Source organism: Hemitrygon akajei, chromosome 10 (genome assembly GCF_048418815.1).
Source record: "Hemitrygon akajei chromosome 10, sHemAka1.3, whole genome shotgun sequence".
NCBI classification, from domain to species: Eukaryota; Metazoa; Chordata; class Chondrichthyes; order Myliobatiformes; family Dasyatidae; genus Hemitrygon; species Hemitrygon akajei.
In genome coordinates, this window is record NC_133133.1 from 111,610,536 (window position 1) to 111,626,577 (window position 16,042).

The 16,042-nt window shown below is 42.9% G+C and overlaps 1 long non-coding RNA gene across 3 annotated transcripts in view; it reads left to right on the plus strand.

Moving 5' to 3' along the window:
* The window catches only part of LOC140734579 (uncharacterized), a 44,660-nt gene extending 30,407 nt beyond the window's left edge, over window positions 1-14,253 (plus strand). The window contains exons 1-3 of one of the 3 annotated variants that reach the window (XR_012100567.1): window positions 8,054-8,168; window positions 12,257-12,356; window positions 13,918-14,253. This is a non-coding gene — a long non-coding RNA (uncharacterized lncRNA). Of the gene's footprint in view, window positions 1-8,053; window positions 8,280-12,256; window positions 12,357-13,917 lie in introns of those variants that run through there. The other 2 variants (XR_012100566.1, XR_012100565.1) reach the window with 2 other exon arrangements.
* The last annotated feature ends 1,789 nt before the right edge of the window (window positions 14,254-16,042 follow it).

Below are 16,042 nucleotides of genomic sequence, written 5' to 3' on the forward strand. Positions count from 1 at the left end.
TTCTGTGAGTGAGGGGGTCGGGGATTGTTATTGTTGCTGTTTTTTTCTGTGAGTGAGGGGTCTGGGATTGTTATTGTTGCTGTTTTTTTCTGTGAGTGAGGGGGTCGGGGATTGTTATTGTTGCTGTTTTTTTCTGTGAGTGAGGGGGTCTGGGATTGTTATTGTTGCTGTTTTTTCTGTGAGTGAGGGGGTCGGGGATTGTTATTGTTGCTGTTTTTTTCTGTGAGTGAGGGGTCGGGGATTGTTATTGTTGCTGTTTTCTCTGTGAGTGAGGGGGTCTGGGATTGTTATTGTTGCTGTTTTTTCTGTGAGTGAGGGGGTCTGGGATTGTTATTGTTGCTGTTTTTTTTCTGTGAGTGAGGGGGTCTGGGATTGTTATTGTTGCTGTTTTTTTCTGTGAGTGAGGGGTCTGGGATTGTTATTGTTGCTGTTTTTTTCTGTGAGTGAGGGGGTCTGGGATTGTTATTGTTGCTGTTTTTTACTGTGAGTGAGGGGTCTGGGATTGTTATTGTTGCTTTTTTTTTCTGTGAGTGAGGGGGTCTGGGATTGTTATTGTTGCTGTTTTTTCTGTGAGTGAGGGGGTCTGGAATTGTTATTGTTGCTGTTTTTTTCTGTGAGTGAGGGGTCTGGGATTGTTATTGTTGCTGTTTTTTTCTGTGAGTGAGGGGGTCTGGGATTGTTATTGTTGCTGTTTTTTTCTGTGAGTGAGGGGGTCTGGGATTGTTATTGTTGCTGTTTTTTCTGTGAGTGAGGGGGTCTGGGATTGTTATTGTTGCTGTTTTTTTCTGTGAGTGAGGGGGTCTGGGATTGTTATTGTTGCTGTTTTTTCTGTGAGTGAGGGGGTCTGGGATTGTTATTGTCGCTGTTTTTTTCTGTGAGTGAGGGGTCTGGGATTGTTATTGTCGCTGTTTTTTTCTGTGAGTGAGGGGTCTGGGATTGTTATTGTTGCTGTTTTTTTCTGTGAGTGAGGGGTCTGGGATTGTTATTGTTGCTGTTTTTTCTGTGAGTGAGGTGGTCTGGGATTGTTATTGTTGCTGATTTTTCTGTGAGTGAGGGGGTCTGGGATTGTTATTGTTGCTGTTTTTTTCTGTGAGTGAGGGGTCTGGGATTGTTATTGTTGCTGTTTTTTCTGTGAGTGAGGGGGTCTGGGATTGTTATTGTTGCTGCTTTTTTCTGTGAGTGAGGGGTCTGGGATTGTTATTGTTGCTGCTTTTTTCTGTGAGTTAGGGGTCTGGGATTTTTATTGTTGCTGTTTTTTTCTGTGAGTGAGGGGGTCTGGGATTGTTATTGTTGCTGTTTTTTTCTGTGAGTGAGGGGTCTGGGATTGTTATTGTTGCTGTTTTTTTCTGTGAGTGAGGGGGTCTGGGATTGTTATTGTTGCTGTTTTTTACTGTGAGTGAGGGGTCTGGGATTGTTATTGTTGCTTTTTTTTTCTGTGAGTGAGGGCGTCTGGGATTGTTATTGTTGCTGTTTTTTCTGTGAGTGAGGTTGTCTGGAATTGTTATTGTTGCTGTTTTTTTCTGTGAGTGAGGGGTCTGGGATTGTTATTGTTGCTGTTTTTTTCTGTGAGTGAGGGGGTCTGGGATTGTTATTGTTGCTGTTTTTTCTGTGAGTGAGGGGGTCTGGGATTGTTATTGTTGCTGTTTTTTCTGTGAGTGAGGGGGTCTGGGATTGTTATTGTCGCTGTTTTTTTCTGTGAGTGAGGGGTCTGGGATTGTTATTGTCGCTGTTTTTTCTGTGAGTGAGGGGTCTGGGATTGTTATTGTCGCTGTTTTTTTCTGTGAGTGAGGGGGTCTGGGATTGTTATTGTCGCTGTTTTTTCTGTGAGTGAGGGGTCTGGGATTGTTATTGTTGCTGTTTTTTTCTGTGAGTGAGGGGTCTGGGATTGTTATTGTTGCTGTTTTTTTCTGTGAGTGAGGGGTCTGGGATTGTTATTGTTGCTGTTTTTTCTGTGAGTGAGGTGGTCTGGGATTGTTATTGTTGCTGATTTTTCTGTGAGTGAGGGGGTCTGGGATTGTTATTGTTGCTGTTTTTTCTGTGAGTGAGGGGGTCTGGGATTGTTATTGTTGCTGCTTTTTTCTGTGAGTGAGGGGTCTGGGATTGTTATTGTTGCTGCTTTTTTCTGTGAGTTAGGGGTCTGGGATTGTTATTGTTGCTGCTTTTTTCTGTGAGTTAGGGGTCTGGGATTGTTATTGTTGCTGTTTTTTTCTGTGAGTGAGGGGGTCTGGGCTTGTTATTGTTGCTGGTTTTTTCTGTGAGTGAGGGGTCTGGGATTGCTATTGTCGCTGTTTTTTGGGTGTTGATATCTTTTGTTTCATCAGTTCCCATGGGCTTTCTGTAATTTCATGGCCATTTGGAGAAGACAAATATCAGAGTTGTATCATACATGGAAACTTTGAGAATAAAATGAACCTTTGAACCTTTATAGTGATTTATAGTTACTTATAGTGGCTCTTCACTCAGTCCTGGAACATTTGGAGAGTAAGGATGCTCTTTATCAATTATAGGTCAGCATCCAATACCATCATCCCCTCAAAACTACTCAAGAAGCTCCAAGACCTGGACCTCAGTACCTCCTTGTGCAATTGGATCCTGGATTTCCTCACTTGCAGACCCCAGTCAGCTTGGATTGGCAACAACATCCCCTTAACTTTCTCTATCAGCACAGGTGCACCACAAGGTTGTGTGCTGAGCCCCCTGCTCTACTCACTTTACACTTATGTTGCAGATATTGTCAGAGAAATGGCAGATGGCATTTAACCCAGATAAAGGTGAGGTGTTGCACCTTGGTAGAGCAAATGCAAGGAGACTGTACACTGTTGAGGGCAATGTCCTTAACGGTGTTGCTGATTGGAGAGATCTTGGAGTCCATGTTCATAGCTCCATGAAAGCGGCTACACGGGCAGATAGGGTGATTAAGAAGACTTATGAAATGCTTGCTTTTATTAGTTGAGGCATTGAGTTCAAAAGTCGCAAGGTTATGTTGCGACGTTAGAAGTCTGTTTAGGCCAGATCTGGAGTATTGCATACAGTTCTGGTCGTCCCACTGTAGGAATAAATGTTGAGTCTTCGGAGAGGGCGCAGATGAGAATTACCAGGATGCTGCCTGGTGTCATCAGGAGAAGCTGACAAACTTGGGTTGTTTTCTTTGGAGTGGCAGAGGCTAAGGGGAGATCTGACAGAGGTTTATAAGACTATGAGAGGCATAGATAGAGTGGACAGAGTATATCTGTTTCCCAGGGTTGAAATGTCTAATACCAGAGGGCGTGCATTGAAGGTGAGAGGAGGTAGGTTCAAGGAGGGTGTGTGGGGTAAGTTTTTTTACTCAGAGAGTGGTGGATACTTGGAATCTGTTGCCTCCTATGGTGGTTGAGGCAAATACATTAGAGGCTTTTAGGAGACATCCAGATAGGCACCTAAATATGAAGATGATGGAGGGATATGCAGGTAGGAAGGATTAGTGTTTGGGGGATTTTTGATTTACTTTTTAGCTGGTTCAGCTCAATATTGTGGGCTGAATGGCCTGTTCCCGTGCTGTATCTTCTGTGTTCTATGTCCTATGACTGTGAGGCTAAGCACAGTTCCAAAGCCATATTCAAGTTTGCTGACGACACCACTGTAGTAGGCTGAATCAAAGGTGGTGATGAATCAGCATACAGGAGGGAGCTTGAAAATCTGGCTGAGTGGTCACATAGCAACAACCTGTCACTCAATGACAGCAAGACCAAGGAACTGATTATGGACTTCATGATAAGGAAACCAAAGGTCTATGAGCCAATCCTCATTGGAGGATCAGAGGTAGAGAGGGTTAGCAACTTAAAATTCCTCAGTGTTATATTTCAGAGGACTTGTCCTGGTCCTAACACTTAAGTGCAATTGTGACGAAAGCACAGCAGCACCTCTGCTTCCTTAGGAGTTTGCAAAGGTTTGGCATCGCATCTAAAACTTTGACACACTTCTATAGATGTGTATATTGATTGGCTGCATCACAGCTTGGAATGCAAACTCCAATGCCTTTGAATGGAAAATCCTACAAAAAGGAGTGGATTTGGCCCAGTACATCTCAGGTAAAGCCCTCACAACCATTGAACACATCTACATGAAACAATGTTGTAGGAAAGCAGCATCCATCATCAGGGATCCCCAGCACCCAGGACATGCTCTCTTCTCACTGCCATCAGGTAGAAGGTAAAAGGGTCTCAGGACTTGCACCACCTGGTTTAAGAACAGTTTCTACCCCTCAATCATTAGTCTCTTGAACAGGGATAAGTATGCTCAATTTCACTTGTCCCATCAATGAAATGTTTCCACTGCCAATAAACTCACTTACAAGGACTCTTCATTTCATGTTTTGTTACTTATTGCTATTTATTAATATTTGCATTTGCACAGTTTGTTGTCACCTGCATTCCAGTTGATCTTTCATTGATCCTGTTATAGTTGCTATTCTATAGGTTTATTGAATATGCCCACAAGAAAATGAATCTCAGGGTTATATATGGAGACATATATGTACTTTAATAATAAAACTTTGAAGTTTGAACTTCAATTTCTTTTTATGTATTGCACTGTATTGCTGTCACAGAACACCAAATTTCACAACATACTGTAAGTCAGTGTTAATAAATCTGATTCTGACATTGACAGCCTACAGCAACCAATTATCCTACCATCATGTTGGAAGGAAACAGGAGCACCCAGGGGAATCCAGTGTCAACTCCATAGGCACAGCACTGGAGTTGAGATGCCTACTCTTGCACCATCAGTGAAACAGTGATCTCATTTCTAGTTTAACATTTCCTGTCATGGGGGAAGATCTGTTAAAGACAGAGTCTGAGGCTTGCCTTCTTCATTCTGTGGTTTGCTCATGTTCTGAAGATTAGCCTGTTCAGCCAAGAGATATTATCATGCAATGTCTGCAACAAACACTCAATGTTGTTAGGTATAGGGTGAAGCCTGTCTGTTCACTGCAACGTTAACTAACTCTTAGACAGAATCTGAATCAGGTTCTGTCACTGACATAAGTAGTGAAATCTGTTTCGCAGCAGCAGTACAGTGCAAGACATTAAAAATTACCATAAGGTACAATAATTTAAATATAAGTACTATAAATAGTACCAAAGAGGAGTAGCAAAGTAACAAATCATAAACAAGAAATTCTGCGGATGCTGGAAATCCAGAGCAACCCACACAAAATGCTGGAGGAACTCAGCGGGTCAGGCAACATTCGAGAGGAGAATAAGCAGTCATTTTTTGGGCTGACACCCGTAACATTGACATCTTTTGCATAGTGTGGTAGTATTCATGGGTTATTGGTCCGTTCAGAAATATGATGGCAAAGGGGAAACAGGTTCTTAAATGTTGAGTGTGGGTCGTCAGGCTCCTGTGTCTCCTCCCTGATTGTAGTAATGAGAAGAGGGCAGGCTTTGGATGGTGAGGGTTGTTAATGATGGATGCTACCTTCTTGAGGTAATTCTAGAAGACATCCTCAATGGTAGAGAGGGTGATGGAACTGGCTGAGGCCACAACTGTCTGCAGCCTCATTTGATCGTGTGCAGTGACTGGCCCCTCCACACCTGACAGTGATACAACCAGTCAGAAGGCTCTCCACAGTGAATCTGCAGAGGTTTGCCAGGGTCTTTGGTGACATTCCAAATCTTCTCAGACACCTAACAAAGTATAGCCACTGCTGTGCCTTATTTGTGATTGCATCAGCTACTCTTAAGCCTTCTTTGACAGCTGGTCAAAGCAAATTGGTGTTATATCTTGTGCCACTGTGTGCTGCGGGTTAGATGTCAGGAATTCTGTGATGAATAACTCGCCATCTAACTCCTTAAACCCTGTCTACCACCTACTGGGCCTGCTAGGAAAATGATGAAGTACTCTCCACTTGTCTGGACGAGTGCGTCTTTAATAACACTCAGGAAGCTCCACACCATCAGGACATAGAAGCCTGTTTTATAGGCACTCCATCCACTCACTTGACTGCTAATGCATAGTAGCAGCAGTTACAGAGTCATGGAGTACTACAGCATGGAACAGGCCCATCTAGTCTGTGCCGACCTGATCTTCGGCCCAGCCCCATCTTCCTGTACCCATACCATATTCCTCCAAACCCCTCTCAGCCAAATCGCTATCCAAACTTAGCAAATGTTACAATTAAACCCACATCCACTGGCAACTTGTTCCACACTCATGCCATCATCTGAGTTCAGAAGTTCCTTCTAAATATTTCACCTTTCACCTTAAGCCTATGACCTTTGGTTCTAGGCTCACCCAATCGGAGAGCAAATATCCTGCATGTATGTGTGTGTGTGTGTATATATATATATATATATATATATATATATATATACCTCTCATAATTCTGCATACATAAGTTCTCTCGTATTCAACCTTTCCCTATAACGCAAGGCCTGGCAGCATCCAGTCTGTAGCACTCCTGCAACTCGCCCTGCAGGATACCATCACCTGGAGGCTGCACTCCAAGCCAAACACCACCTTGACTTGTCACTGGCTGATAATCCTGGGATTCTTTCTTTGGTACACCAGGGCCTCAAGGACTGCAGTGATTCGAGAATGCAGCTCAATACCACCTTCTCAAGGGTAACCAGGGAATTAATAAATGCTGGCTCAGTCCGTGAAGCCAACATCTCTTCAATGAATATATTAAAACATTGCTAAAAAATATTCTTAACAGTCTGCAAACTCAGATTGACTCCCGAATATGGGCAAAGAAATTCCGAGCAATAATCTGAGTTTCACTGTTATTTGTTGCTATTCTATCAGGTGGGGAAGGTCACCAGTGTGGGGAGATTAAGATGGGATAGGCAGGGTTAATGCAAAAATAGGAGCTTGCTGGTTGGCATGGATTTGATGGGCCGAAGGGCTTGTCACCATACTGTACCTCTATGACACTTGGCTCTGATGTAATACACATCTCGTTTCTGTGAACTTTTGAAGTACAGGTCCTTCCTAGGTTCTGATAGTGTTCAGTTCCTGAGAACTGTTTGCAACTCATCAGAAACGTGGCCGCTCTACACTATTAAACATAGACCAACCAAGGGCAACGTAGTTAAAGCAGGGATCTTAACTCAGCTGGTCAAGTATTGTCATGGAATGGTTTCCTATTCGACAGAAGCTGGTAAATCCATCCAGCTGGTCTCGTAATCTGCAGGCTGCATCATAAGTCAGGTGTTCATAACCTGGGAAGAACCTGTCTGATCTACTCCTCAGCTTTTTTTCTTCGATCCTGCAGAAGGGTTTTGGCCCGAAATGTCAACTGTACTTTTCCCCATAGAAGCTGCCTGACCTTCTGAGCTCCCCCAGCATTTTGCGTGTGTTGCTCGGATTTCCAGCATCTGCAGATTTTCTGTTACTTCCACCACCTCCAACGGGATCCCACTACCAAGCACATCTTTCCCTCCCCCCCCCTTTTGCTTTCCACAGGGGTCGCTCCCTACGCGACTCCCTTGTCCATTCTTCCCAAGCTGGATGAGAGAAACCTCGAGGATACAAAATTTGTCCTCATGCATTTGCACCTCCATAGACCATTAACTCTGAACCTATTTTGCAAAGGAATGAAGTTTATTCACCAAGTTCAAAGTCAATTTATTATCTAAGTACATATATATGTCACCATATGCAACCCTAAGATTCATTTTCTTGTGGGCATTCACAGTAGATACAAAAAAAAGCAAAAGAGTCAATGAAAAACTGCACACAGGACAAACAACCAAAGTACAAAGGCAACAAACTGTGCAAATATAAAAAGAGAAAAAAATAATAACTATTGAGAACGTAAGTTGTAGGGCCCTTGAAAATGATCATAGATAGTGAAATCAGTTTAGTGGTAGAATGAGTGAAATTATCCACTCTGGAAAACAAATGGTTAAATTCTGAAACTCGTGATAACTTACCGTGCATCTCCTTGAGCCTTGATGTTGCAGGTTGAATTAATTAAGAATTTTAATGTCATAAAGATTCCTTTAGTCAGCAGATGTGGAGCAGTAAGCCACAAGCCAAGTGATTTATGTGAAAGCATTCACATTTCTTCATGCACGGTGGAGCTGAGCTTTGAAATGCTGCCTCCCCGAACACTGTGACTTTGAAATTCATAGTTTTATTAGGAAGTAAATCTAGGATGGACAGACGGAGTTGACATACTGGTGAGTACTGGAATGAAGGAAGGTTGGAGGAGCTGAATGGCTCACTCATGTGCAGAATGGGAACTAAATCAGGCTTCGGAAGTGAAAGCACTGTAGGTGAAGTCAACAAAGGTGGGTCCTGAATTACAAAATCTAGACTTGATTTGATACAAACGGCACTTTTCACTGTATGGTTTGATGTACTCGAGACAAATAAAGCTCATCTTTAGATCTTTAAAATCACAGTGTATTTGTGAAACCCTACAACAGGACAGAAAGGGGTGATTTGGTCCATTACGTCTACACTGCTCTCTACCAGAGCGACTGCCTAGTCTCATTCACTTTCCAGTACTAAATTAGGGGTCTTTGTAGGTAAAGGAAACAGGTTACAGCAAATTATAAGAGATCTTGATCAGTTAGGGAGATGGCAAGTGGATTTCAACTTTGATAACTCTAAGGTGATGCATTTTGGACATCCAAACCAGGGCAGGGTTTATACAGTGAGTGTCAGGGCTTTGGTGAGTGTTGTGGAACAGAGCGACCTGGGAGGACGAATGCACAGATCACTGAAAGTGTTCATACAAGTGGGGAGGGTGGGGCACGATGGCCTTCATCAGTCAGGGCATCTTGTTTATGATGTCACAGTTACATAAGTCACTGGTGAGAGTATATTGTACAGTTTTGGTCACACTATTATACGAAAGACATTATTAAACTGGAGAGGGTGCGGAAAAGATTTATGAGGGTGCAGCCTAGACTAGAGGGCCTGAAATTTTTACAGTGTAGTAGGGGAATTAAGAGTTAAGGGATAAAGGCAGGTAGGTGGAGATGAGTCCATGGCCAGATCAGCCATGACCTTATTGAATGGCGGAGCAGGCTCGACGGGCCAGATGGCCGACTCCTGCTCGAATTTCTTATGTTCTTATGAGTTATAGGGAGAGGATGGCCTCTCTGGATCTTTACTCTGTGAGGTGTGGAAGAATGAGAGGTGACTTACCTCATAGACATATATCAAATCAAAAAGGGTATGGAGAGGATGGACAGTCATAGTCTTTCCCCAGGGTAGGGGAGTCCAAATCTAGAGGGCACAGATACAAGGCAAGAGGGAAGAGATTTAAAAGAGACCTGAGAGGTAACTGTTTACGCAGAAGTTGGCAGGTAGCTGGAATGAGCTTCCAGAGGGAGTGTGGAGATGGGTACAATTGCAACTTTTATGGATAGGTACATGGAGGGGAGGGTCATTGAGTATGGTTATGGGCAGCAGACTAGCAGCGTGGATGTTGTGATCTACACGGTCCAGTTGGGCTGAAGGCCTGTTTCTGTGTTGTGTGACTGTGGCTTAATGACTCTAGCCTCCCAAGGTTTTCTCCACCAAATATTTATATGATTCCCCTTTGATGGGCGTGATGGAACTTGTATCCACCATGTTTGCAGGCAGTATGTTTCACATTCCGACCACACGCCTGTGAAAAAAACAATTGGTTAATTGGTTATTCTTGCATATTTCATTATTAAATAACCTCCATAAATGCAGCAGCCAGCCTGCAGCGGATATATAGGAGTATAGAATTTTGAAGCATGCCTGCCTCCAGTTGCATTACCCTTCAGCAGCCCGAAATGATGCTGAGATGAGTATACTTAAAGTGCAGGTTGGCAAGTTCTTCATGAGCAAGGGTGGCAAATGTTGTGGTGAGACAGGGAGAATGAAGCAGCCGTATGGAATAATAGAACTGGCTTGGGAGATCTCACGCAGGATTCTCTGAAGGTTAACTTGCAGGATGTGTCAGTGATGAGGAAGGCAAATACAATGTTAGTATTCATTTTGAGAGGACTACTAGAATGTAAAAGAGAGGATGTGATGCTGAGGCTTTATAAAGTCAGACTGCACTTGGAGCATTGTGAGCTCTTTTGAGTGCCTTATCTACAAAAAGAAGTGCTGATGTTGGAGAGGGTCCAGAGGAGGTTCATGAGAATGATTCCGGGATTGACTGGGTTAACGTATGAGGAGCGTTACCTCATTGAAATCTATTGAATATTGAAAGGTCTGGAAAGAGTGGATGTAGGGAAGATGTTTCCTATAGTGTGTGAGTCTCGGACCAGCAGGCACAGGCTCAGACTAGAGAGATGTCCATTTAGAACAGAGATGAGGAGAAATTTCTTTAGCCAGGTGGTGGTGAGTCTGTGGAAGTCATTGCCACAGGCAGTTGTGGAGGCCAAGTCTTTGAGTATACTTAAAGCAGTAGGGTGTCAAAGATTACGGGCAGAAGGCAGGAGAATGGGGTTGAGAGGGATAATAAATCAGCCATGATGGAATAGTAGAGCAAAGTGGATGGGCCAAATGGGCTTATTCTGCTCCTATGTCTCATGGTTTAATGGTCTATGGTGTTGACCCAAAGGCCACACATGCATTGAATAGCATCCAAGCCAGTGTCTCACTGACACTCATCTGCTTGATGTGTGAAAGCAGCTTCAATTACATGCACATCCTGTGCCACTGCTGCTAACCCAAAAGTAACAGAAAACAAAAATTTTTAACACCAGCGAGGAAGGAGCGAAATGTCCTGACAGATCTGAAATGTTAAATAAAGCAAATGGGTCACAATACATCCAGAAATGTTTGCATATATGCAACACCATTCTTCACTTTTGTTAACTTCCATGCTTTTTGTTTAATCTACCAGAATCGGCACAGTAGTATAGCAGTTAGTGTTAACACTTCACAGCACCAGTGACCCAGGTTCAATTCCTGCCATTGTATTTGAAGCGTTTGTACGTTCTTGACATGACCACATGGGTTTGCTCAGGATGCCCTGGTTTCGTCCCACATTTCAAAGACGTTTGGAATAGGAGGTTAATTGGTCACATGGGTATAAATTGGGCGGTGTGGGCTCGTTGGGCCAGAGGGCCTGTCACTGTGCTGTACCTCTAAATACAAATAAATTTTAAAATTGGATCGTGTCAACCCATGCTCAAGTTGAAGGAAATTGTGTTGAACAGTTAAAACTGGCAGGGAGGAGGAACACTCTTGACTTCTGAAGGACACTGTCAGCCAGTCAGCGGGGCAGAAAAGTGGCAAGTACAAGTTAACCCAGAAAGAGTGCAGTGCTGCGTCTGGGGAGCGGCAACAAGGCCTAAATGTGAATAGATCATAGAGTCATAGAGCACCACAGCACAGAAACAGGCCCTTCGGCCCATCCAGTCCATGCAAACTATTATTTTGTCTACTCCCAATGACCTTTGCACCCAAACCATAGACTTCCTTACCCCTTTCATCCATCTACTCATCCAAATTTTTCTTAAATGCTGAAAATGAAACTTTATCTACCAGTTCTACTGGCAGCTCGTTCCACACTTTCACCATGCTCTGAGTGAAGAAATTCCCCCTCATGTACCCCTTAAATGTAGCCAGACTGGTAGCCAAATGGTTATAAAGGCACTCAAGATGGTTTCCTTTATTAGCCAAATTATGTTTAGCAACTGTGTTTAGATTTCTACTGTGTAGTGTTCTGATCAACAAAATACAGGAATGATGTGTTGGCACTGAGCGGGGACAGAGGAGATTTACAAGGACTTTGCCAGGACATGAAAACTGTAGTCAAGAGTAAAGATTGGATGTATTTGCTGGCTCCCAAAGCAATCTCTTTAATCCCAATACCTCACTTTACTTGCCATCAACTAATTCTCTCACAGGCAACACGAGTGAATCTGCAGATGTTGGAAATAAATAATCCTCTCCCCCAGCCCTACCTTTCTTTCTCTTTTATTTCCCATAATTCTCCACCTTCCCCCTAGCCCATTTCCCTCCAGCCTATCACTTCCCAGCTCTCTACTTTATCCCTCTCCCCACTTCTTATCCCCCCTTGACCATCCCATGTTACTTCACTCCTGATGAAGGGTTTCGGGCCAAAACGTCGTCACTACCTCCTCCCATAGATGCTGTCTGGCCTGCTGAGTTCTGCCAGCATTTTGTGTTTTTAATTCTCTCACATACAGTTTATTGTTCAGTTGTTAAGTCGAGTCCGACCCTTCATGACCTCATGGACCCTAGGGATCATAGGGTTTTCATGGCAAGATACGGAAGTAGATTTCCAGGCCTTTCTTCCACACAGGTACTGCTGCTGCCCAGGCTGGGACCCGGCTGGGTTTGAACTCGGGATCATCTGCCTTGAAGTCCAGTACTGATGCCACTACACCACCACATCACATACGGTATGCTTACAAAAATTCTTACAGATAGGCTGGAGTTTTTTCCTTTCAAATTGAATAACTGAGGGGCAATTTAATTGAACACAGCACATAGAACACTACAGCACAGTACAGGCCCTTTGGCCCACAGCATTGTGCAGACCTCATAACCTACTCGAAGATCAATCTAACCCTTGTCTCCTACATAGCTCTCCATTTTTCTATGATTCATCTGCTTATCTAAGAGATTAGGAATATCATCTAAGAGCTTTTAGAACATTATAGAATTGAGGTGTCCAAAACTGTGAGAGATTCAGAGAGAAGAAATGGGAAGGACCTTTACAACTTAGCTGAGAGACAAAAGAAAGAAACCGAAACCTGTGATTTAAGGTAATTGGTCGAAGGATTAGCAGAGAAGAGGAAGGCATATTTAGTTTTTAGTGGGGTGGTAGGGTTGGAGAACTTATCACCTGAAGTATTGATACGGGTACAATCTCTACATTTAAGTAACTCCTCAGAGTGTTTGTGAAGAGCTGAGTTCAACAGGGCTAAGGATCAAACAGCACAAAGTGAAATTTGTCTGAGTTACTCTTTCTCAGCCTGCACAGACATGATGGGCCGAGTATCCTCCGTTTCAAAAACTTTGTATGGTGTCAGAAACAAGTGTAGTATCACTGTACATACTGTGAAATTTGTTGTTTTGTGGAGGCAGTACAATGCAATACATTAAAAACTACTATAAGTTACAATAAGAAGTATTTTAAAAATTAATAAGTTCTGCAAATAGACAGAACAAGTGAGCTAGTGTTCATGGGTCCACAGTTGTTCTGTATTCAATATTTCAGAAATATTTGAGTAATCTTGTGAGGATCTAACCTGGTCCCAACATATCGATGTAGTTATAAAAAAAGCAAGGCAGCGGCTACACTGTATTAGGAGTTTGAAGCGATTTGGTACGTCAACAACTACACTCAAAAACTTCTATAGATGTACCGTGGAGGCTACATCACTGTCTGGTATGGAGGGGCTCCTGCACAGGACTGAAGGAAGCTGCAGAAGGTTGTAAATCTAGTCAGCTCCATCTTGGGCACTAGCCTACAAAGTACCCAGGACATCTTTAGGGAGTGGCGTTTCAGGAAGGCAGCGTCCATTATTAAGGACCTCCAGCACCCAGGACATGCCCTTTTCTTACTGTTACCATCAGGAAGGAGGTACAGAAGCCTGAAGGCACACACTCAGCGATTCAGGAACAGCTTCTTCCCCTCTGCCATCCGATTCCTAAATGGACATTGAACCCATGAACACTACCTCACTTTTTTTGAATAAACAGTATTTCTGTTTTTGCACATTTTTAACAAATCTATTCAATATACATAATTGACTTACTTGTTTATTTATTATAATTAATATTTTTATTCTTTTTCTCTTGGCTATATTATATACTGCATTGCTTTGAACCGCTGCTGCTAAGTTAACAAATTTCACATCACATGCCGATGATAATAAACCTGATTCTGATTATGTTTTTGATTAAGCGTTCTTGCTCGTTTAAATAATTCATTACAGTTTTCATGTAAAAATACAGGAATTGCTTGCAGTACGTCACTGCAATCTATCGATGCAATGCTCCTCAGACAGGATGAAGAGGTCAATACTCCCCAATGCCATTAGGCTTTACAATTCTACCGCCAGGACTTAAGAACTTTTTAAAGCTATTATTAATGCTTTTTGAGATGGTGATTTAGATGCATATCACATTTTTTTTACTGAGTTAAGTATTGTATGTAATTAGTTTTGCTACAACAAGTGTATGGGACATTGGAAAAAAGTTGAATTTCCCCATGGGGATGAATAAAGTATCTATCTATCTATCTAATGCTCCTATTATGATATGTGCTGCTCTCACCTAAAATAAAATGAAGTACACAACTTATTTCCCAAATCTCCTGTTTTCCTTTCAATTAGTTTTAATGTTTGAAGTTACAGAACTTAACAAGGGTCTGTCCAGAAATCTGATGATGGGGGGAAGCCGTTTCTTGTGTGTGTGTGTGTGTGAGAGAGAGAGAGAGAGAGAGAGAGAGAGAAAGAGAGAAAGAGAGAGAAAGAGAGAGAGAGAGAGAGAGAAAGAGAGAGAAAGAGAGAGAAAGAGAGAGAAAGAGAGAGAGAGAGAGAGAGAGAGTGTCCTCAGGCTGCTGTACCTCCTGGTAGTAATGAGAAGAGAGCATGTTGCGGAGCTGGCAGAGTCTATCCGATCCTGTACACTTGTGACGCTGTCACTTCGATGACAGTAATAAATTACATGAAGAATCTAGTTTCAGTTTCCTTTCAACATTATTTATTAAATATATATGCGATTGCATCCTCTTTACAACAATTAAATAAGGAACTTCAGCTTCTAAGCCACTGGCTCCAAAAGTCCCTGTTCTCCGCTTCTGTCCCCTCTCACCCCCGCTTTATAATTTAGTTTTATTTGTCACGTGTACATTGAAACATACAGTGAAATGTGATATTTGTTTTAAATCAAGTCAGTGAGGATTGTGTTGGGGGCAGCCCGCAAGAATCCCCACGCATCTGATGTGAACATAGTACGTCTGCAACTTACTAATTCTAACCGTATGTCTTTGGAACGTGGGAGGAGGCCACAGGAAACCCACACGGTCACAGGGAGAACGTATGGAAGTATGGGGGAAATCGAACCCCGAGCGGTGTTTGCTGGCACTGTAAAGTGATGTGCCAACTGCTGTGCCAGAGTGCCACCACAATGCTTCCTGAAATCCCTTCGATTAAGCCATCATTCATTCTAGTCTCTGTATACTAGAGGTTATCCAAAACTCTGTTGCCCTTAACATCTCCTTTACTGGCTCACTGTATCTGTGAAACATCATTGATCTAAACGATACATCGCTGAGCATTACAGTTATACTGTCATCATCCACATCTTGCCTGACTCTCGTTTTGTATATTCTGTGCCGTTCCTCCTCCTCACTCTCCATGATAATGGCATTCCGTGCTCTCCCTTCGAAACACCAGACTTCTCCTGAGAACGTTTACAGCTTCGGAAACGGATTGTTGTCCTTTCGCTTTTTTCACCTTCATCTCATGAAGGCATTTCTGGTAGCATTTCTAATCGAACCAATGGCTGAATGACTATCTGGACTATTTCAGATTGCAGTTAAAAGACCACCCATTTGGCTATGTGTGGGTGTTCTCGTGTAGGTCAGACCAGGTAGGGAACCAGCTCTCAATCTTTGATTAAGCTGGTCTGTGGAAAGTCAATGGACGTTTGTGTAAGCCGAATGCCAGGAAAGTGAACGTTACGGCTGCATAAGCAGTTTTAAATGTCTGAGGTGACTGAGTTTGTTTATGCTGCTCTATTGACCATTCTGACCGTGAAGGTGGGAATTTCCGAGAGCCAGAGGGACAGTGGCTAGAAAGAAAGGCAGAGGACCCAGACATGTAAACTGTTAGTTAATTACAAGTTCAGCAAGGGCGAAGCGGTAATAATAAATGCATGAGGTTCTGTAGATGCTGGACATCCAGAGTAACACACACACAAGATGCTGGAGGAACTCAGCGGGTCAGGAAATGAATGAACAGACACATTCTGGGCCGAGACCCTTCTTCAGGACTCATCTATAGAAGGGAATAAACAGGTAACATTTTGGGCCAAGACTCATCAATTTTGATAGAGAGTCTTAACCAGAAACATC